Source organism: Octopus bimaculoides, chromosome 23, assembly GCF_046866305.1.
Source record: "Octopus bimaculoides isolate indiv1 chromosome 23, ASM4686630v1, whole genome shotgun sequence".
NCBI classification, from domain to species: domain Eukaryota; kingdom Metazoa; phylum Mollusca; class Cephalopoda; order Octopoda; family Octopodidae; genus Octopus; species Octopus bimaculoides.
In genome coordinates this window covers 25,913,233-25,937,107 of record NC_142950.1, presented here as the reverse complement: position 1 = coordinate 25,937,107, position 23,875 = coordinate 25,913,233, and the positions used below count along the sequence as shown (strand labels likewise).

Below are 23,875 nucleotides of genomic sequence, written 5' to 3'. Positions count from 1 at the left end.
CCTTCGTGCCGGTGACATGTAAAAGCACCCACTACACTCTCGGAGTGGTTGGCGTTAGGAAGGGCATCCAGCTGTAAAAACTCTGCCAAATCAGATTGGAGCTAGCATGGAAAGCGGACGTTAAACGATGATGATGATGATATATTGTTTAAACTATTCCTTAAGTATTTTAATAAGCACCATAAACATCTATGGAAACATGCTACTATATATAACATGTATCTCAATTCTGGGGCCCAAATTGTCCTTAAAGACCTCATAATACCATGTATAACATGTGCTATTCTACTTTGGCTATAAGAGCAGATAATCTACTTTAATCTGACATTAGTGGTAAATATTTCATTTTATATAAAATATATGTAATAAAAAAATCTAAAACAAATAAGGCTTTATTACGATATTATGTTCTTTCCTTAATACGTCGGTGACGGACTCTAATACCACATATTATACACATCCCTAATTTTTATCTTGATTTAGGTGAAAAAAAGAGAAAAGTGGTTTTTCTCAGTATGTTCTTATTTGCATCATTAAAATTTTATTGTTATAATTCTTATTTCTTTATTGCCCATAAGGGGCTAAACATAGAGACAAACAAGGACAGACAAAAGGATTAAGTCGATTACATCAACCCCAGTTCGTAACTGGTACTTAATTTATCAACCCCGAAAAGATGAAAGGCAAAGTCGACCTCGACGGAATTTGAACTCAGAGCATAACAGCAGACGAAATACCGCTAAGTATTTCACCCGGCATGCTAACGTTTCTGCCAGCTCACCACTTTCAATTGTTATAATTCTTTTATCATTTATCTTTTTTTTGATTTAGTCATTAGACTGTGGCCATGCTGGGGCACCCCCTTGAAGAATTTTTAGTCGAATGAATTGACCCCAGTATTTATTTTTTCTTTTTCTTTAACCCTTAAGCATTCAGCCTTACTCAGTCAAATGTACTACTTATTCATTCATATTGACTTCAATTAATCATGCATTACTTCATAGCTTTAAGATTTTGAAGATGCGATTGTTTATTTTTAGAATGACGTTGTGGGGTAGGTGTGAGAGACTGGATCTGGCCAGTTTCGACATAAAGCAAGGAAAAATATTTGGGCTGGATATGGCCAGTTTAAATGCCAGATGGTAAAGTCAGGTACTTATTCTATCAGTCTCTTTGCCAAACTGCTAATTTAAGGGATCTAAACATACTAACACTGGTCATCAAGCAGTGGTGGGGGACAAATACAGACACAAAAAACACACTGGTACTCCATTGGCTACAACGACAAGGGTTCCAGTTCATCCAATGAACAGAACAGCCTGCTCATGAAATTAATGTGCAAGTGGTTGAGCACTCCTCAGACACATGTACCCTTAACATACTTCTCAGAGAGAGAGAGAGAGAGAATGTTGACAAGGCACAGAACTATAGTATAAAACACTTGCCCAAGGAACCACACAGTGAGACTGAATCTGGAACTATGTGATTAGGAAGCAGGCTTCTTCCCAGACAGCCATGCCTGCACTTATACTTGTCTTTTCATAAACGTGCTTATACTTCCAGAGTGACCTTCGCACATTTCTCAAATTTCTTGTTCATTTTTGTTTTCATTGAATACTTAATCGTTTTCTCATTATATTTCCGACAAGTAAACTTCCTATGTATTTTAATTAACTTTCATTATATTTACAACTTTGGGAAGTGCTTTAAGTAAAGCATGTAATTTTATACACTGGGTGTTCCTGTCAGCCTCAGGTGAGCCTCGATCAAAAAGCAGATTTATTATAAAAGCATTCTAACCATGACCATCCCATCATAGATAACATCCTTGTTCCATACACCTAGTCTTTTTCACAAGTCGACCCCAGTGTTCAACTGGTACTTATTTTATCAACCCCAAAAAGATGAAAGACAATGTTGACCTCAGCAGAAATTGAACTCAAAACATGAAGACACAAAACGCTACTAAGCATTTTACCTAGCATACTTAACGATTCTGCCAGCTCAATAAATCTCTCACAATATCATTAGCGTTATAATGAGATTTTAATTGAGATTAAATTTAACTCTTTTCTGACTATTTCTTATGAAACACAGAAACTACATGTTTCAATTAATTTTGAAAATTCTCAAGAATTTATAGGGATTAAGTACAATAACTATATTTGTCATCATTAAATTCTTGTATATTTTACTTGCTTTAGTTATTAGACTGCGACCATGCTGGGGCACTGCTTTGAAGAATTTTGTGCAGGAATGGCTGTGTGGTAAGTAGCTTGCTTACCAACCACATGGTTCTGGGTTCATTCCCACTTCGTGGCCCCTTGGACAAGTGTCTTCTACTATAGCCTCGGGCCGACCAAAGCCTTGTGAGCGGATTTGGTAGACGGAAACTGAAAGAAACTCGTCGTATATATGTATATGTATGTATATGTTTGTGTGTCTGTGTTTGTCTCCCTAACATCATTTGACAACCGATGGTGGTGTTTACGGCCCCCGTAACTTAGTGGTTCAGCAAAAGAGAATGATAGAATAAGTACTAGGCTTACTCAAGAAAACCTGCCCAATACAACAGAATTGAGATCCTAAAACAAAGGTGACATTAAAAAGCATCGGTGTGGGTGCTGGTGCCATGTAAAAGCATTGGAACTGGTGTCACATAAAAAGCACTGGTGATAGTGCCATGTAAAAAGCACCCAGCACACACTGTAAAGTGGTTGGTGTTAGGAAGGGCATCCAGCCATAGAAACCAAGCCAAAACAGACTATAGAATCTGGTGTGGCCAGCATGGAAAATAGATGCTAGATGTTAATGATGATGATGATACATACACACACATACATACATACATGCACAAAGTGGAAGCTACTTATAATCCTGGATAATGTAATCAAATGGCAATTGTTATGTAAAAGACTATTTCAAAGTGATCACAATAAGTGGCTTTCATTGTGCAGGCATGTGTGTGTATACATATAGTGGGTTGGCAAGAAAGTAATTTTGGTTTTTTAGTATGAAATAAAAGTTAATTTTTCTCATACAAAGAATGAACTTTAATCAATTATATATTTTCCATTTTGTTTGATGACCTTTTGCCATCTTTTTGGCAACTTCATGATTCTAGGCTCATAGAATTTCTGGTCCTTGTCACTCAAAAACTGAAGCAAGTGCGATTTCAGGTCATCATCATTATTGAAAAAGTTTTACCATTCAAAGAATTCTGTAAACTTCGAAATAAATGGTAATCTGATAGCGCAAGGTCAGGGCTATATAGTGCATGAGATATCACTTCCCAACCAAACCCTAATAATTTTTCACAAGTTAGCAAAGATGTGTGGGGTCTAGCGTTGTCATGGTGGAACACAATTCCTTTACGATTTGCCAATTCTGGCCGTTTTTCTTAGTTTGCTTCCTCCAGTTTCATTAGTCGTTGACAGTAAACATCTGAATCATTTGGTGCTTTGGAAGCAGCTCAAAATACACAACACTTTTGTGATCCCACCAAATTGACAGCATGACTTTTTTGATGCAATTCAGTTTTCAACAGGGTTTGTGTTGGTTCATTATGCCTGGATCATGATCGTTTTCAATGGATGTTATTCTAAACAATCCATTTTTCATCATCAGTGATGATTCATTTCAAATAAAGGTCGATTCCATTGCATTTGAGATGAAACTGAAAGAAGCCTGTCATATATATATATGTGTGTGTGTGTGTGTGTGTGTGTGTGTGTGTGTGTGTGTGTGTGTGTATTTATGTGCATATATATATACATATGTATGTGTGTGTATATATATATATATATATATATATCTATATACACACATATGTATGTATGTGTATGTATATATATATATATATATATATATATATATATATATATATATGCACTTTGGCATTAGGAAGGGCATCCAGCTGTAGAAACTCTGCCAGATCAGATTGGAGCCCTGGTGCAGCCATCCGGTTCACCAGTCCTCAGTCAAATCGTCCAACCCATGCCAGCATGGAAAGCGGACATTAAACGATGATGATGATGATGATGATGAGATATATATATATATATATATGTATATATATATATATATATATATATATATATATATATATATATGTATGTGTATGTATATATATATCTGTGTGGTGTCTGCACTTGTCCCCCCACCCCCATCACCTCTTGACAACTGGTGTTGGTGTGTTTACGTTGCTGTAAGCTAGTGGTTTGGCAAAAGAGACTGATAAAATAAGTACTAGTCTTAAGTCCAGGGGTCAACAGAACAAGGAAATATGCAACCCAGCAAAAATCTTGCCTAAGATAAGGTGTTGTATGTGTGAAGAAAATGCAAGACAAAAGAAGGAAAAAAATGCTGCTTAGCTTTGCCTCAACCCCCATCAAATGGACTTTAAGATTAACTCCTCAGTATTAAGATTATTCTGTTAAATGTTAGGCTCTTTTACTCAAATTATTTTGAATTAATCAGGCATTATCTTATAGCTTTGACGTTTCAATAATGTGATTGTATATTTTCAGAAAGTTAGTGTAGGTTAGATGTGAGAGGTTAGATATGGCCAATTTGAATGTAAAACATGTAGAACATTTGAGCTGGATTTGGCCGCTTTAAATGCCAAAGGGTTAAAGGTGTTCCAGTTGTGACCACCTCATCGAATTTTTTTTATCCAAACTAGCTAAATGTATCCGATATTTTTTCAAGATGATATAGTGTATTGATTTGATGGACATTTAGCTTCTATTTCTAGCAGACTAACTGACTACATAGATGCCTCTCTCATTCAGTTAACTATTCTTTAAGTATTATTTAACCGAAGGCTAACACTGATTGAGTAAACCTATGATCAGAGGCATTCCAACTGTGACCACCCTGTTTCTTTAATGATACCCAAGAAAACATTATCCAGTACGTTCATTCCTTATTTAAAAGAGTACAGGGGTGATATGAGAGAACTTAGCTGCTGTTTCTAGCAGGCTGGCCTTATTGGGCAAGTACATTATGTGCAGTTTTTTGTGGGTGTGTAAGAAAGAAGAAAAAAGGTCTGTAATAAATACCCTGTTCTATATTGTTATCATGTGTTGTGCTTAATATGCTTTCAAAAATATTCCTGTCTTCGTGTCAGCATCTTGTCTTTAAACATATGTAAACAACCCTGTCTGTCTGTCTGTCTATCTCTTTCTCTATCTTTCTCTTCTCTCTTTCTCATGCGTACACAGTCTGTCCTACGTTCTCACACATACACACTTGTAGCAATCTGTCCGGCACTCACTCTCTCTGATACATGTGGTATGTGTGTGTATATATATATATATATAGCTCCTTTCTATCTCTCCATCTATATATCTATCTCTCACCCTTCTATGAGAGCTTTGTTGACAGTGCAACTTTTCTCTTAAGTTTTTCACTCCTCAAACCATTCGCTTTATTTAAATACTTGACTAACTTCATTCTTTTTCAAAATCTTTCTTTTATTTATTTATTTACTTAACTTATATTTCTATGTTTTCAATAGTCCCCCCCCCCCCCATCCTTGCCTTTCTCATATTTTCTGTTGCATATATATGTATCTATTTAATACACCAAATCAGGGTAAGGTGATGCGCTGGCAGAATCATTAGCATGCTGGAAAAAAATGCTGAACAGCATTTCTTCCGACTTTACATTCTAAGTTCAAATTCCGCTGAGGTCGACTTTGCCTTTCATCCTTTCGGGGTCAATAAAATAAGTACCAGTTGAGCACTTGGGTCAACGTAATCAATTCACCCACTCTCCCTGAAATTGCTGGCCTTGTGCCATAATTTGAAACTAATACATTGGAAAGTTTCATCTTCAAAGATCACCTATAGGCATAAGAGTGGCTGTGTGGTAAGTAGCTTGCCTACCAACCACATGGTTCTGGGTTCAGTCCCACTGCATGGCACCTTGGGCAAGTGTCTTGTACTATAGCCTCGGGCCGACCAAAGCCTTGTGAGTGGATTTGGTAGACGGAAACTGAAAGAAGCCCGTCATGTGCATGCGTGTATATATATATATATATGGCAGAATTTACGAAAAATACAACAACAGACGAGGATAGGTGGTGTAAACAACAAAAGGATGTATTAGTTTAACGCTCGGGAATAGAGAAAGTCTTTAGCGTTTCGAGCTACGCTCTTCAACAGAAAGAATAAGGAGAATACAAGGAGAAAAACACACACACGTGTGTGTGTGTGTGTGTGTGTGTGTGTGTGTGTGTGTGTGTGTGCGTCCCCCACATCGCTTGACAATTGTTTTCAGGCATTGGGTGCATATGGGGCTATATCATCTTTTTCCCTTCATGTAATTTGAGGAAAAGACAGCTGCTACTTCCAGCATTCTGAGTGACCACAAAGACTATGTTTACAGTTGTGAATTTATAAACAACCATGAAAGCAGCAGCAGCAAGCTAATAAGGAAGCCTCTAGGAGGTTGCTCAACCTTCTAGGACTGGCAGCCAAACATCACCCTCAAATTCCCCTATTGTCTTTAAAAAAAGAATGGGAGAATGCATTGGATAATACAATCTTTGATACATTGCATCTAAAAAAAAAAGGGGACTAAAAGACAAGATGGTCATGGCTGGAATGTCATTACTTTCAGGTCTGCTGTATAGGGGTTGAGTTAGGTTTAACCCTCAAGCATTTAATCTGGTCATATCAGGCCCAAATATTCTATCTGCTTTATGTTAAAACTGACAGGATCCAGTCTCTCACTCACTCTATAATGTCATTCTCAAAATAAACAATCACGCCATTGAAATCTCAAAGCTATGAGATAATGCATGATTAATTTTAAAAAAGTGTGAATAAATAAGCATTATATTTGACATGGCTCAGTGGTTAAAGCATTGGGCTCACAATCATGAGGTAGTGAGTTTGATTCCTGGACTGGGCTGTGTGTTGTGTTCTTGAGCAAGACACTTTAACGTTGTTCCAGTTCCCTCAGCTGTAGAAATGAGTTGTGACATCATTGGTGCCAAGTTGTATCGGCCTCTGCCATTCCCTGGGATAACATCGGTGGAATGGAGAAGGGGAGGCTGGTATGCATGGGTGACTGCTCAGCTTCCATAAACAAATTTGCCAGGACTTGTGCCTCGGAGGGTAACTCTCTAGGTGCAATGCCAAGGTCATTTATAACCGAAGGGGGTCTTTACCCCTTACCCTATGCACATATAATGGCATGGAGAGAAGAGGCTGGTATGCATGCGTGACTGCTGGTCTCATATAAACCTTGCCTGGAGTTGTACCTTGGAGGGTAACTTTCTAGGTGCAATGCCATGGTCATTCATGACCGAAAGGGGTCTTTACTTAATATTTGACAAAGAAATCAGAATTTTGAAGGGTTAAAGATTGTTAAATATTAATGGAAAATATTGTTTATTTATTAGTAACCTGCCATCTTGAAAGAAGCTTGCCTGAGCAGAAATAAAAATAAACTAAAATGCAAGCAAATTGGTTTAAAGCAGGCTTAAATTCATTGAAATTCTAAAATCTACAGACAGAAATGCCAAAGACAGCAGTTTATGAAGTATTTATAGCAGAAGGCAGCAGCTGCAGAAACTGGTAAGGATCCAACCATTTCCATTGTTATTATAATAGCATGAAATTATATCCCCACCCCATAAAGTATACAAAACCACATATAAGTGACCAAATGGTTACATCATTAAATTATTATCTCAAAATATTTTTTTTTAGCTGTCACCATGTTTCAATTAACCCTGTAGTGTTCAAGATTACTCTGTCACATTATTATGAATTAATCATGCATTATCTCATAGCTTTGAGATTTCAATGATGTGATTATTTGTCACCTGTTTCTGCCCCTCTGTTTCTCTGGCGCACCCTAACCTTTCATCATCTGACACAATATCCCCTCCTCCAATGCTACCGCCCCTCTCAAAATTCCTTGTCTTGCAAATTACTTGGTGACCCTGCTGGTGATGGTGCCACGTAAAAAGCATCCAGTCCACACTGTAAAGTGGTTGGCATTTAGAAGGGCATCCAGCTGTAAAAACCTTGCCAAAACTGACCTCATCTGTGCTCGTGTCACGTAAAAATCACTCAGCCCACTCTGCCGAGTGGATGAAGTTGGAAAGAGTATCCAACAGTAAAAACACTGCCAAAACAGAAACAGAAGCCTAGGGTAGTCTTCTACCTGGCTGGCTCCTGTCAAACTGCCCAACCCATGCCTACATGGAAGGTGGATGTTAAACAATGAAGATGATTGTATGGTAGGTGTGAGAGGCTGGATCTGGCTGGTTTGAATACAAAACAGGTTGAATATTTGGGCTGGACTTGGTTGGTTCGAATGCCAAAGAGTTAATTTTCCAATATGTATCTCTTCATCGTGGTGGACTATGTGATGAGATGCACCCTATAAGGTCACAGACATCTTGGTTTCACTCTGCAAAAAGCAACTGCCAGAAATCAAAAGAGACCAAAGAATTGAATCACTGACACATACTACGCAGATAGTTTATGCCTGCTGTCTGACTCCATATTTGATGCCCAGGCATTCCTGGCACCACTTGAATGAGCAGCCCAGGATGTGGGGACTACACATGAAAGCCAACAAGACTGAGGTGATGATGTTCAATGTCTCTGGAATTCTCAAATCACTCACTGGAGAAGACACAAGACAAAGTCAAAGACTTCAAATATCTTGGTGCATGGTTACCGTCATCAGAGAGAGAACTGGAGACAAGAAAGGCTCAAGCCTGGAATGCCGTCAGCAAACTAGACAGGATTTGGCAGTCATTACTATTTTGCTACTTTATGGGTCCAAAACTTGGACCCAGACAAAAACGTTGCAAGAATGACTTGATGGATGGTACACCCGCTTACTCCAACACACACTGAATACCAAATGGGAACAGAGGGTGACCAATAAAGACCTCTACAAGAACCTTTTCCTGATATCAGAGGTGGTCAGAGCTAGGAGACTCTTTGTTTGCTGGGCACTGTTACTGTGTCAGGAGTGAATGCAATCAGGAATATGTTACTCTGGGAACCAATGCATGATGTATGTTGAGAGATTAGTGATCGACCGACAGCGGCCTATCAGTTCCTGAATTGAAGTCAACAATGAAGGACAGGAACTTTTGAAGGAATGTCTGTGCAGATTGCAGAAACTCTATCTGAGAAAGAAGATTCACTGTACTGTGTCCTATAACAACGTAAGTAACCTGACTCTCATACGCCAAGCTGTAGCTCCTCTGATGAGGTCTAATAGATTGAAACACGTCCATAGTTGTCCCTTGCTTGCAAACAAAAGTAAGACTTTGCCTTCAAACATTTAAATCCGAAAGATAAATTCTTAGCTTTCGAAATTCTTTCCTGCTTTCAGGGCCACTAAGTCTTTGTTTTCTTTCTTCAGTGCATCGCCTCCACCACCCTTAATTTACACATCTGACTGACAATTATTCCAACGATCTCTCGAGTAGTTAGAAATAACAGCCAAAATTTACTCGAATTACAATCTGCAGTTAAAAATGTAGGACACTGTGGGCGAGATATAGTCCTAGATACAACAATATCTGAATAAATAAACAAAAGAAAGAAAAAAGGGATGGTCAGGGTTAGAACGCTTATCATAGGCCTGCATGCCTGCTCGATAAGAGATGACCTGAGTGGGGAGAAAAAACAACAGGCAGTGTTTAAAATTGAAAAGATTCCAAGAATTAATGCTGAGAATACATTAGAAGCAGAGGCTTCCGAAGCTAAGAAAGATTACAAGTAGTAGTAGTAGTAGTATACTACACAGTCGTATATAATAATGAATATTTACGAAGGAATGGGAATAAGAATTGCTAAGCTAACACACACAAAAGTACATACGTAGAGGCAGGCACTCATACCACACACGTAAATATTTATCTATAATAATGTACAGGCATATGTACGGCAGATATATTTAATTATATATATGTTTAATTACACGTATATATAGTTAATTACATGTATATATATATATATATATATATATATATATATATATATATATAGATAGATAGATAATACCTGTGTGTGTGTGTCTTTCTGAAATTGTGTCCAATTCAAAGGATCCGCAATTTATTTTCAATGTTTACAACAGATATGTTGAAGAGAAATTTGAGCTTCTTTAAATAATATTCACAAATAAACATTTGCAACAGAAGTAAAGTGAACCCCGACTAGATAACTGCATGCTATTTAAGATACGTGAATTTTTCCTTGTCAATCTAATTGAGTAGACCTATAAGGAAAGGTGTTTCGGCCGTGACCATCATGTCTCAAGAACTGAATTGTATAATGTGTCACATTTTTACCCCTTTTTTTTCTTGAAAATAAAAACAAAACCCACAGATGTTTGTAGCAGGTTGAAAGACATTTAGTGTAGTGGTGCTCAAACCGTTTTTCGTCAGTGGACCCGTTTGATTCCTATTTTACATGGATGGACCCTCAGAGCCATTTAATGTTTAAATTAGGAGTGGCTGTATGGTAAGTAGCTTGCTTACCAACCACATGGTCCCGGGTTCATTCCCACTGCGTGGCACCTTGGGTATGTGTCTTCTACTTGGGCAAGTGTCTTCGGGCCGACCAAAGCCTTGTGAGTGGATTTGGTAGACGGAAACTGAAAGAAGCCCGTCGTATATATGTATATGTATATAAAATATATATATAGTTTTAGGGAAAAGAACCAAGTTTCAAGAACTCATCGATAAAAATCCACTATCACATATAGAAAAATTAATAATTAAAAGCACAATAAATGAGTATAATATAAAACAAAGTAAATATCATAAGATAAAGATAATAAAATGACAATAATATAATAAATGTATATGTGTGTGTGTGTGTGTGTGTGTGTGAGTTTCTCCCCCCAACATCGCTTGACAACCGATGCTGGTGTGTTTACGTCCCCGTAAAATAGCGGTTCGGTAAAACAGACCGATAGAATAAGTACTAGGCTTCCAAAGAATAAGTCCTGGGGTCGATTTGCTCGACTAAAGGCAGTGCTCCAGCATGGCCGCAGTCAAAATGACTGAAACAAGTAAAAGAGTATACATTAAATAATGTATTTCTAGGCCCATTATTCCTAGAGATGGCTGTGGCTGGATTTATTTTTATAACAAGATGAGTCAGGGGAAAACGGGACGACGAACCCAAGACCTGCTCCGAACGTTTGCAGAGTGCCCCCCCCCCCAATTGTCTACAGAAGAATACCAAACACCAAGTGTTCGCCTGTTCTATCACGATGAACTTTGCGCGGAGGGAGGTTAAACAATACAAGTGACCGCTAAGGAATGGAACTGTAAACACTTAAACATCATTTAAAAATAAATAAAATTATTATTATTATTATTATTTACTTAAAAAATCCAATTTAGCTTCACGTTTATCGCCACAACGGGATTATTTAAGTGAACGGTATTGGCATTCATCAAAGGTCATTTCCTGTTTTGAAATATCAGCGAAGGCTGGATAATTCTGGAAGAGGGCCTAATGCACGATAAACTGTGAACATACCGGTACTACTAAAGCAGCATGGTCCCGAACGCGCAGTCGCGCGTCCGCGCTAGCTAGTCTTGAGTGGTCGATCCTAACCCTAACCCAAACCCTGTCCCTAACCCTATCCCTAACCCGCGTGTGCAAATGAATACGTGTTTAGGGTTAGGATCGACCATTCACGACTAGCTAGCGCGACTGCGCGTTCGGGACCGTGTTGCTTTAGTAGTACCGAACATACCATTATATATATATATCTATATATATATATATATATATATATATGCGAAACATAAATACACAAAGAAAAAGTTGAAAGTGACTTCGAAGTTCCGCCGATGGTCGACTTCGTCAGACTGGCAAAGTTGATAAGCGAAACTTTGAAGTCACTATCAACTTTATTATTTTTTTATCTTTGTAAAAATAGATTTTATACTCTATACGTTGAGGGTGCCTTTTTTAAAAGGCCTGAATGCTTTTATGCGCAAGAATACCGAATATACATAATACACACACACGTATATACAAACATGTATACCGCTCTCTCTCTCTCTCTCTCTATATATATATATATATATATAAATATATATATTCACAGTGTATATAGATAAATACGAAAACCATATCATTCATATATAAGTGTGTGTAATATACACTTACATATGCAAGCATAACGTGTGTGAATATGAATGTATTCGCACATCCAGACACTCATGATTACATAAAAACACACATACATACATACATACATACACGTGGGAATATTCATTCAATGTGAATGAGAAGAAGAAAAAAAAACAGCAAAGAAGAGAGAGAGAGAGAAAAGGAGAAGAAGACAGCATCCCTGCTTCCTTGTTTTTAACGAAACACCAAAAGACGATGTTTAAATAATATGAAATAAATACCTCTAGACAAAATAAAATGACGTGGCGACTACGTTAGTTAGAGGTTTCTTCAGTCGACACGATAGGAAGTGCTGAGGGTTTCTTTGACATTTATCTCTCTTTCTTTCTGCTTTCCTCTCTTTATCTCACTCACTCTCCCACCTTTTTTCTCGTATCATTTTCTTTTTTCGTTCCCTTTCATTTTTCTTTCGACATAAATTTTTATTTAGTCCACGCACTAACAACTAATACGATAGAATTAATTGCTTAACGTTTTCTGTCTTTGGTACATCAAAGGATGATCAGTCCTAATGAAAGACAAAGAGAGAAATAAAGAATGAAAGAAGAAGAAAGAGATAGTAATATAAGAACCTGCCTCCTTCATGCCTTTCCCAAAAGTATTAGCATAGAAGATGTGGAACAACTCCAAGCTGGAAACGAATCTAGAGCGCTTCTCTTTTTTCTATGTAACAACACGTTTAAAAAGGCGAATCCATGAAGACGACACGAAACTGTGTCCAGCTAGCAGACAGTTTTTCTATTTCTTGCCTCCTTCATGCCTTTCCCAAAAGTACTAGCATAGAAGATGTGGAACAACTCCAAGTTGGAAACGAATCTCGAGCGCTTCTCTTTTTTCTATATAACACGTTTAAAAAGGCGAATCCATGAAGACGACACGAAACTGTGTCCAGCTAGCAGACACTGTTTTTCTATTTCTTGCCTCCTTCATGCCTTTCCCAAAAGTACTAGCATAGAAGATGTGGAACAACTCCAAGTTGGAAACGAATCTCGAGCGCTTCTCTTTTTTCTATATAACAACACGTTTAAAAAGGTGAATCCATGAAGACGACAGCTAGCAGACATTGTTTTTCTGTTTCTAAATTCTAGTTTCGTTCAATTAATAAATTGAACCAATCGTTAGTTAAGACACAGCCGATCGATAAAAAGAAATAAAATTAGGTCTGTAAATTATCTAATTAGTTTGGTTGAAGACTAATGACGTCTTGCTTTTATTTTCTTTAGATTCTTCATATTTTGGTATTAAAAAATAGAAAACTCTACCAGACGAGGCCTTCTAACTACAGTAGCTAAAAGAAGGCAAGGAAAGAATTAACATATTACTGAGAGGAATCTAGCACACTGGTGACAAAACAGTTCTGAAAGGAATCATAAAAGCAACCTCTTTATTAGCCACAAGGGCTAAGAAAATTAATCATTCGTTAACATACGCAAAGGCACTAGTGTGGTTGTGTGGTAAGAAGATTGCTTCCCAACTGGAAGGTTCTGGGTACAGTCCTACTGTGAGGTACGTTGGGCAAGTCTCTTCTACTATAGTCTCAGGCCGACCAAAGGCTTGTGAATGGGAATTGGTAGAAACTGAAAGAAGCTTGTCATTGCTTCTGTGATAAATTAAGTACCAGTTGCATACTGGAGTCAATCTAATCGGCTGGACCCCTTCCCCCAAAATTTCAGGCTTTGTGCCTAAAGCAGAAAAGAATAATTCTTTCTAAATTTGGCACAAGGCTAGGAATTTTGAGAAGGAAAAAGTTGATTACATCAACCCAAGTGTTCAACTGGTACATATCTTATTGACCCCATCAGAATGAAAGGCAAAGTCAACCTTGGTGGAATTTGAAACCAGAACATAAAGAGTCAGAAAAAATGCCACTAAGCATTTCGTTTGGTACATTAATGATTCTGTTGCCTCACCATCTTCTAATAATAATAATAAAAATAATAAAACAGTAAAAGCCCCCTTTGATTATCAATGGCCATGAGATTTTGCCTAGAAAGTTACCCTCAGGGCAAGGTTGTTTATGGAAGATCAGCAGTCGCCCATGCATACCAGCCTCCCCTCTCCATGCCACTGATGTTGTCTAAGGAAAAGACAATGGCCAATACAGCTTAGCACCAGTGATGTCACAACTCATTTCTACAGCTGGGTGAACTGGAGCAATATGAAATAAAGTGTCTTGCCCAAGAAAACAACACACAGCCCGCTCCGCGAATTGAACTCACTACCTCATGACTGTGAGCCCGACACGCTAACCACTGAGCCATGTACCTTCAATAGTAACAATCCTTTCTACTAAAGGCACAAGGCCTGAAGTTTGGGGGAGGGGACTAGTCGATTACATCAACCCCAGTGTTTCACTGGTACTTAATTTATCAACCCCAAAAGGATGAAAGCAAAGTCGACCTCAGCAGAATTTGAACTCAGAATGTAAAGACAGACAAAATACTGCTAAGCATTTCGCCCGGCATGTTAATTCTGCCAGCTCACCACCTTAATAATGAAAATAATAATAATAATAATAATGATTTCAAATTTTGCAACAAAGGCAGCCATTTTGGAGGGAGGGGACTAGTCAATTACATCGACCCCAGTGTTTCACTGGTACTTAATTTATTGACCCTGAAAGGACGAAAGGCAAAGTCGACCTCGGCAATATTTGAACTCAGAACATAGTGACAGACGAAATGCCGCCAAGCATTTTGTCTGCCATGCTAACGATTCTGTCAGCTCGCCACCTCAAGGATAATATTTTCTTTTATTTACTACAAAGCTGATGGACTAAGCAGATACTGCAAGGAAGAATTATGCAGAATCAATTATTAAAAAAATGTGTGAAGGACACAAACATGTAGCCCTGTTGTATACATAAAAACATGCACACACATGTATATCGGTTTCAAATATTAGCACAAAGCCAGCAGTTTTGGGGGAGGGGCTAATTCAATTAAATCAACCCCAGTGTTCAACTGGTACTTCTTTCTTCCTATCAACCTCAAAAAGGAGGAAAGGCAAAGTTGACCATGGCAGCGTTTGAACCTAGAACATAAAGACAGATGAAATGCTGCTAAGCATTTTGTCCAGCATGCTAACCATTCTGCCAGTTCACTATCTTGCACACATACATACATACATATATACATAAAGTGGGTAAAGCATATCATGTTATTCACTCGAATATCACTACCTGGCCTGTGGGTGCATTTTGCAGAGTTTTTGTTGGATTATGCATCTGGCAGGGGCTTACCATGATCTCAAATCTGTCACCCACTACACTTACCTGGATGCCAAATAAACTAAATCTACCTGACAATTCTTCTTTATCTTTCCTGTGGACTCCTATGCAATGTAGACCCCAAACATCACCTCTTGCTAAAACTTGTCTTCTCAGAGACACAAATCTTTCAACCCCTTTCTATAGTCTAGGCTACACTCTTTAACCCTTTAGCATTTAAACCGGCCATATCAAGCCTAAGTATTTTACCTGTTTTATGTTCGAACTGATGAGATGTGGCCTCTCACACCTGCCCTACAATGTCATTCTAAAAATAAGCAATCACATCATCGAAATCTTGAAGCTACAAGATTGATTCAAAATAATGTGAATAAATTAACATTACATTTGGCAAAGTAATCAGAATGCTAAAGGGTTCACCAAACTTTACTTCAAAAGGTGGTGACTGCAGTTATAGGATTCCACTCTCTGCAAAAATATCTCTGAATCATTCTGGATCCCATAGCAATTCAAGTTAGCTGACTAGTCAAAGCTCAGCCAGATCTATGCTATCCTTAACAGCACATGCGCTTCAATTTTGTCCCACCAGAAACAGCCAGGTGGGTGAATGAAACCATCCTCTTAGGTATACTCAACCCCATCCCACACACAATAAAAAAAAAAGCATGGCCACATGTCCTTCAAGTGGCTTACTTTTAGCTTGTGGAACAGGAGTTGCAATTCTGGATTAAAAAAAAAACAATAAAAATCAAAGCCTACAATGCTTAGAAAAAATCACTAAATGGACAACTCTAAGCAGATCCTTTCTCTTTGGTTACCACTTTTCAATTGCTTCAATTTCTGTTCCAATTGATTTCCTATTAGGTGTAATGATGTAGTTTTGTATGCTAATCATTGACTTACCAATGACGGTTTTCTGAATATTCCCAACAGTTCTATGTGAAACATGTTAAACGTGGGGGTCCACACAAGCAAAATAATAAATTGGGGTTCACCGCTTTAATGATGATGATAATAATAATAATGATGGACTCTCCCATTGAAATCAACGTATAAGTGTTTGGCTTTTTTACATTAGCTCACTCCCTCCATCAAATCGATGTTGCCTGAACAGGTGCCTGGTATGCCACATGTCAGGTGTTGAAGTGATTGCAGAGCAATGTAAGATGAAGTGTCTTGCTCAAGAACACAAGACACACCATCTGATGCAACACCCTAACCACTAGGCCATGCATTATCAATAATAATAATAATAATCCTTTCTATTATAGGCACAAGGCCTGAAATTTTATGGAGAGGGGACTAGTCAATTACATCAACCCCAGTGCATAACTGGTACTTATTTCATCGACCCCGAAAGGATGAAAGGCAAAGTCTACCCTGGTGGGATTTGAACTCAGAATGTAAAGATGGATGAAATGCAGCTAAGCTTTTTTTGCCCCGCATGCTAACGATTCTGCCAGTTGACCATCTTGAATGATGATAATAATAATAATAATGATGATTTCAAATTTTGCCACAGGGGTAGCAATTTTGGGGGAGGGGTTGAGTTGATTACATCAACCCCAGTGTTCAACTGGTCCTTATTTTATCAAGGCTGAAAGGATGAAAGGCAAAGTTGACCTCAGTGGAATTTGAACTCAGAACAAAGACAGACAAAATGCAGCTAAGCATTCCATCCAGCATGCTAACAATTCTGCCAGCTTGCTACCTTGAACAATAATAACAACAATAATAATAATAATATAGCTCTCATGGCTTCTGATCTTAACTGATTGGAAGTGTTATCATGTACATGTTTTGTCTTGCTACAGCAAATAATCTACTCAATACCAGATTTGTTTGTCAGTTGCTTGACCTTAAACAGTTGGGGATGTCGCTTAGTGGCTGACCAATATGTGCATCTCTGATCTCAAGCAGAAGTAGTGGGGGAGCATCATAGCCATGTGGGGATTTGAATAATTCACCTCTAGAAACATGGGTGTTTCATTTATCATCCTTAAACAACCCTCATTCAGGGCCCTTTTGAGCAGGATGGGCTACTCGACCCGAAGAAAATTCTAACTGGGCCCCACTTTCAAGGTCGTGCACTGTTTATCTTAATATAAGGTCATCATGTCACGCACATGTGGTTGTGATGCATGTGCCTGGTGTACCCTTATCAGACGGGTGGTCATGCTGGGTATATTGGGCTTCACATATTTGTACCCCAGTGTCACTTTGATGGCATGCACTGCTCTCTCAATAATAATAATAATAATAATAATAATACAGCTTGCGAAGACCTGTTGGGGCAAGCGAGAATTGAAACTGAACCAAATTTGATGACTGGCACCCATGCGAGTGGGATCACTGCCAGAACAGCGGTCTCGCTCCAGTGCTGGTGGCACATAAAAAGCACCATTTGAGCACCATCCAGCTTCGTCTTACCGGCACTTGTGCCGGTGGCACGTAAAAAGCACCCACTACACTCTCTGAGTGGTTGACATTAGGAAGAGCATCCAGCTGTAGAAACTCTGCCAGATCAGATTGGAGTCTGGTGTAGCCATCTGGTTCGCCAGTCCTCAGTCAAATCGTCCAACCCTTGCTAGCATAGGAAGCGGACGTTAAATGAATAATAATAATAATCCTTTCTACTATAGGCACAAGGCCTGAAATTTTTTTGGGGGGGGGAATCGATCACATTGACCCCAGTACTTGACTTAATTTATCGACCTCGAAAGGATGAAAGGCAAAATCAATAATAATAATAATGATTTCTAATTTAGATACAAAGCTGGTAATTTTGATGGCAGGAGGTTAGCCGATACCCCACCAACATGACTGGTATTGTGACAATTATTTCACCGACCCTGAAGTGATTAAAGGTAAAGTTAACCTCGGAGGGATTTCAATTCGGAACACAAAAAGCGTGAAGAACTGTCATAATGCACTTTGGTGCTCTACCAATTCTGCTATCCACAGCTCCCTCGATGGGATTTGAACGCAGAATGTAGAGTCAGAAAACGCTCTAATGAGACACTATCACGAACTGTGAGACTGTTTCATCAGTTACACTAACTACATTAATATTATTACTAATAATAATATTTCACAGAAGTACAATGTCACAAATTGCTAGGGAAAGTATAGGCAGTTACATGAATCCCTACGATAAATATTAATTACTACTATGAGTTAGCACAAACTGCTAGAAATAGCAGCCAAATGTACTTTAAATCACACCACCTCATCTTTAAAACGCAAAGGAGGCATGCGTATTCCCGGATATTATACCTTATTCAAAGACAGTCATAGAGGTCAACACGATCTGGATTGACCAGTGTGGAGGCGACTCTAAACCAGAATTACTACTACTCGTTTTCTTCTTTAAACAAATAATTAACAAAAAGATCTCATTAGAAGGAAAATAAAACGAGAAATGAAACAAGGGACGTTAAGAACTCAATCTAAACTGCTTATAATTACTGAAAGCGTTAAAAGGGACACGGGAAGAGAAGAAAAAATGGTGTATGAAAGAATGAAATTTAAACAAAATCGTTCAACAAGTTTAGGCAGGCTTCATCAAGTCTCGCAATCTGTTCTTTTATTAATATGTCTTTCAAGTATGGTCATACTAGGGTATCGTTTTCAGGATATTAGTCAGATCCTACAGCCCACAGTATTTATTTTAGCTTGGTACTGTAGTATTTTGTATATTATCTATCTATCTATCTACCTATCTACATTATATTATATTATATTAATGTTTGTTTTTAAACTATAATAAAAACAGATTTACATTAAATTGAAGGATTACTCAATATACTTGGTAGACTACAAATTTATTTTTCTTTAACAAAAATCGTTTTGACAGTAACTTCGCAGTTTCGGCCAGCTAAGCCCTCAACGGACTGATGGCCAAAATTTCGAAATCACAGTCAATACAACACACACACAGTGGCATTTCCTCCGTGCATACCTAAGATGTATACTAAATGAATGGAAATAAAATATCCTATGTTAAAACAAATCTTTCATTTTTATGAAAGACAACTGGAAACAAGGTGCATAAATGAAATATGTACCCTACTTCGGTCATATGGCTTTAATTTCTTTTTAAATTGCGTGTCCTGGCTTATATACCAGGAGTCGCCTCTGTTATATATATATATATATTATATATGTATAATTCTCTTTGTTTACATTTACAACACATACACACACACACACACTATATATATATATATATATATATATATATATATATATATATATACACACTATGGGGCGGAACGCTCCAATCAGCATTGTATGTATAATCAAAATAATTTGATCAACTGACCTCATTAGAGTTACCGCCCTTCCTAGTTCTCATATTTTAAATATCACCCTCAAGTAGAGAGTGCTGTTTTCAAATAGCGTGGATAATCTCAGCTGATCTTTTCATATTTATACGATATATACGACCATAGGTTTTCGATGATAGAAAAACCAAAGCAGATTCTCACGGCTGAGTAAAATAAAAGTATAACATCCATAACTATCAGGGATTGCATTAAGGAATTTGTAATTCGTAGTATGCTGTTTAATTCGAGTGGTATTAGGCTACTTTTTTTGGCAAGTCGAGCAATCACGTAACTCTTTCGTTGGTTCGCCCTTAATTGTTATTGTTGTTTAGCCCCGTTAACTATCTCTGAGCAGACCTATGATCACAGCTTTTCAACCACGAACAGTTCGTCTATTCTTCAGAAAACAGTGATGTATAAAATCACTGATGCATTAAGAGTATTTGATTTCAAATGGTGTGCTATACTTCAGAATATGTATACATATCTTTATACTTAATATTCTATGTGATAGACAGTTTTAACACTACGTCTATATTATATATATATATATATATATATATATATATATATATATACCCAGATGTGCTTCATGAGAACACAACTTGGATTATAATTCCTCTTATATATATATATATATATATATATATATATATATATATTCAATATCTTCGTGGATAGAAAGATAAGATTCGGGTGGACTTGTTTCAATCCTGTGAATGGATTTTTAACTTCTGAGTACCATCATTAATTGTCCACAGAAACACTACTTACAAGCCCTACTTTTTCTAATATACAGACCGATCAGTATATATATATATATATATATATATATATATATATATATATATATATATATATATAACGCATTCTTGGTAACAGTTTCGATTAATAGAATTAAAGATGTAACCAGTGTTTTGAATCAATGTTTATCTTGTATTAGAGGGTAAATAGCATGGAGGTGTGCTTCAAGACTACATTACCTAAGATTTCATTTAATTTCTTTTATGGCGTCAGGTACGATATGAAGGAAATTCGACAGATATTTCTAGGAAGTTCAGGGGCTTAGCATAAAGGCTTCTAAACCGTGATTGGTTGTCAGGAATGTTTGACATCGCGCGCGCGTAAGTTGTTTAACCCCAGGTCAGTCCTGATCAAGTAACATTATAATCAAAGGTGTCTTTTTAAGGGTTATCAACGAATAAATTATCCAGTCTTGTCTTTTTTTTTTTTTTTTTAGATTATCGACGAATGTATTATCTCTTCAATTAGATAGGATGCGAACTGAGAAAAATTCGGTTGCAATTTCTAGCAGGTCGAACGATTACGTGGAGGTTCGCTCGATGGCTAGTGTGTATATATATGTATGAATGGGGAATGATGGTGAACTCTTGACGTCTGAGATATCCTAAGTTAAAAAAAAAAGAAACTAAATCACAAACTATTCAAAGAATGAGATTGATGTATACACAACAAACACGTTTATAATAAGTATATAGGTGTGTATGTTTAAAATAAACTACGAACCGGTTAGGTAATAGTGGTAATACATACACAGATATACGTACGTATACACACACACACGCGTGTGTATATAATTTATACCTGTACAAATATGTATATTCATTTTATATATACATATATATATTATTTATATAAGGGCATTACTCTAAGCGTGAGGCATTCTTGTATAGTAATGCCCTTATATAAATAAATATATTTTGGGGAATAAATGATGGATTTTTCCCTTATGAGGTTTTTATCACGCTAGCTACTTGATAAATTCTTATAAAAGAATTCATCCTATTTTGAATTAATTATATATATATATATATATACCAGTTGGTAATTCATAGAGTGTAAAATATAAAGACGGTCCAACGACGGAGTCTGCGAATGGTTTCTGACAAGGTGTCGCAAGATTTTTAAAATTAAAGCAAAAACAATTAGAAAGATGTCAAAGTCCGTATTCTATCAACGGAAGATCTCGGAGAGGGTGAGAAAATACACTTAGGGTACAACAGATTTTCTTCTGGAGCTGGTTGTATTTTTTGTTTTACGTACCTTAAACATAGAGAAAGATAGGGTGATAAGGTGACAAAAAAAAGAGTAAGGAAATCGGTAAATCATTATTCTATGTGGTGACTTGACTTGCTAGAAGCAATAACTAACCTCCCTCAAGACACCCATATCATTATCAAATATATATAAAATAAAAAGGGCATAATATTAGAGTAGAATGTATATATACCATATCTTAAGAATAAAAGGCGATACATTGAAGTAGAAAACGTAGACTGTGATACGTAAGGCCAAACTGAGAAGGACGTGTTAGTCATGAGTGGATCGTCTTCGATCGCAATATACATATGTGTGTGTGATGTAGAAATACGGTTGAGATGGATGGAAAAGATACTTACTTATTCTTGTTAACAAAGCAGGCGAAGTCACGTCAGGGCCGGATCATCCCAGGGGATTTAGTGGCTACTATTCATAGTAGATGAGCAATTGGATTAAGATCAGATTTGCGGAAAGGGATAACTGATAATGCTGGGCAATTAGTGACATTTTTAGTACGATTGGTTACAGATAACTTGTTCGTTGGTTAGAATACACACGCGCATATATATACATATATATATATATATACATACACACAAACCTAAATATACATATACACATATATATGTGTGTGTGTGTGTGTGTGTGTGTGTAAAAAAGCGTGCGTGCGCGTATGTAGCAGGTGCGTGTGTGTATGTGTGTATATATATATATAGATATATATATATATATATATATATGTAAATATATATGTATGTATAATTATAGAGTTGTTAGAGTGATGGTTCTGCAAAACAATTTGGTTTGTAGGTGATGCTCAATCAATAAATATATATGATCCATATGAGTGTATAAGTTGTTGTATCCGTCTGGGTGAGTTGTAGAGTGACATATATATCTATACATATAGATATATATGTAGTAGTAAGCGACTGAGAATTATGAATGACTACTACTACCTTACATTGTTACGGACTAAGTGTAGACCAACTTAGCATCGTCCTCCTCAGCAGTCATTGAATACGGACACACACACAGATACTTCGTAGAATGCTTATCTATGTGTAAATATACACACACACAGAAATCTCGACCGAAATCTCGTCCGCGCTCAACGTGATTTGCTTAAGTCTATTTAAAAGAGGTGAGGAAGCTAGCGAGGCATTTAATTGTGGAAGGCGACGGGCGAGCTGGCAGAATCGTTAGCACGCTGGGCGAAATGCTTAGCTGGTATTTCGTCTGCCGTTACGTTCTGAGTTCAAATTCCGCCGAGGTCGACTTTGCCTTTCATCCTTTCGGGATCGATAAATTAAGTACCAGTTACGCACTGGGGTCGACGTAATCGACTTAATCCGTTTGTCTGTCCTTGTTTGTTCCCTCTATGTTTAGCCCCTTGTGGGCAATAAAGAAATAAGAATTTAATTGTGGAAACCCTTGGAAAATGTCAAGTGCATTGGACCTGCTAAATTTAGCGCCCAATTCTCCCTCAAATTACATTCGGCAATCTTCTTTTTCGAAGAAAGCGCGTACCTCCAAATCACTACCCTCTTGTAAAAGGACACATTCAATAATGTGGTCCCTGGTTCCCTGTACGAGAAGAAAAACGGGATGGTCGTGGCTGAAATACCTTCTGGCCATAGGTCTTATCAATGCGACCTGAACTGGGGCTTAACAACAACAATAACAACAACAACATCTGGTAGGATCAAAAGCAAATTTCATCATTATCTTCAGTTATAACTTCTATTTACATCTAGCAGTGGTGTAGGCTGAGCGTGTGCCGCCCGGGGAATTATACAGCTGATCTAAAAGTGACACTGCCACTGAAAGAGTCACCCTCAAAGCTAGCATTTCGGAGGAGGGGGTAAGTCGATTACATTGACCTCAGTGTTCGACTGGTACTTATTTTATCGATCTTGAAAAGATGAAAGGCAAAGTCTACCCCGGCAGAATTTGAACACGAAATGCCTCAGAGCAGTTTGCCCGGCGTGCTAACGATTCTGCCAGCACGCCGCCTCTATAGGAATCTTACTTTCAAATTTTGGCACAAGACCAGC

The 23,875-nt window shown here is 37.5% G+C and overlaps 1 protein-coding gene across 1 annotated transcript in view; it reads right to left on the bottom strand.

The window, feature by feature from the left end:
* Positions 1-22,907, bottom strand: part of LOC106874784 (exostosin-like 3) — a 58,513-nt gene extending 35,606 nt beyond the window's left edge. Inside the window, exon 1 of the mRNA XM_014922637.3 lies at positions 22,178-22,907. The gene's annotated coding sequence lies outside the window, so the exon portion shown is untranslated. The remainder of the gene's footprint in view (positions 1-22,177) is intronic.
* Between the last annotated feature and the right edge of the window lie 968 nt (positions 22,908-23,875).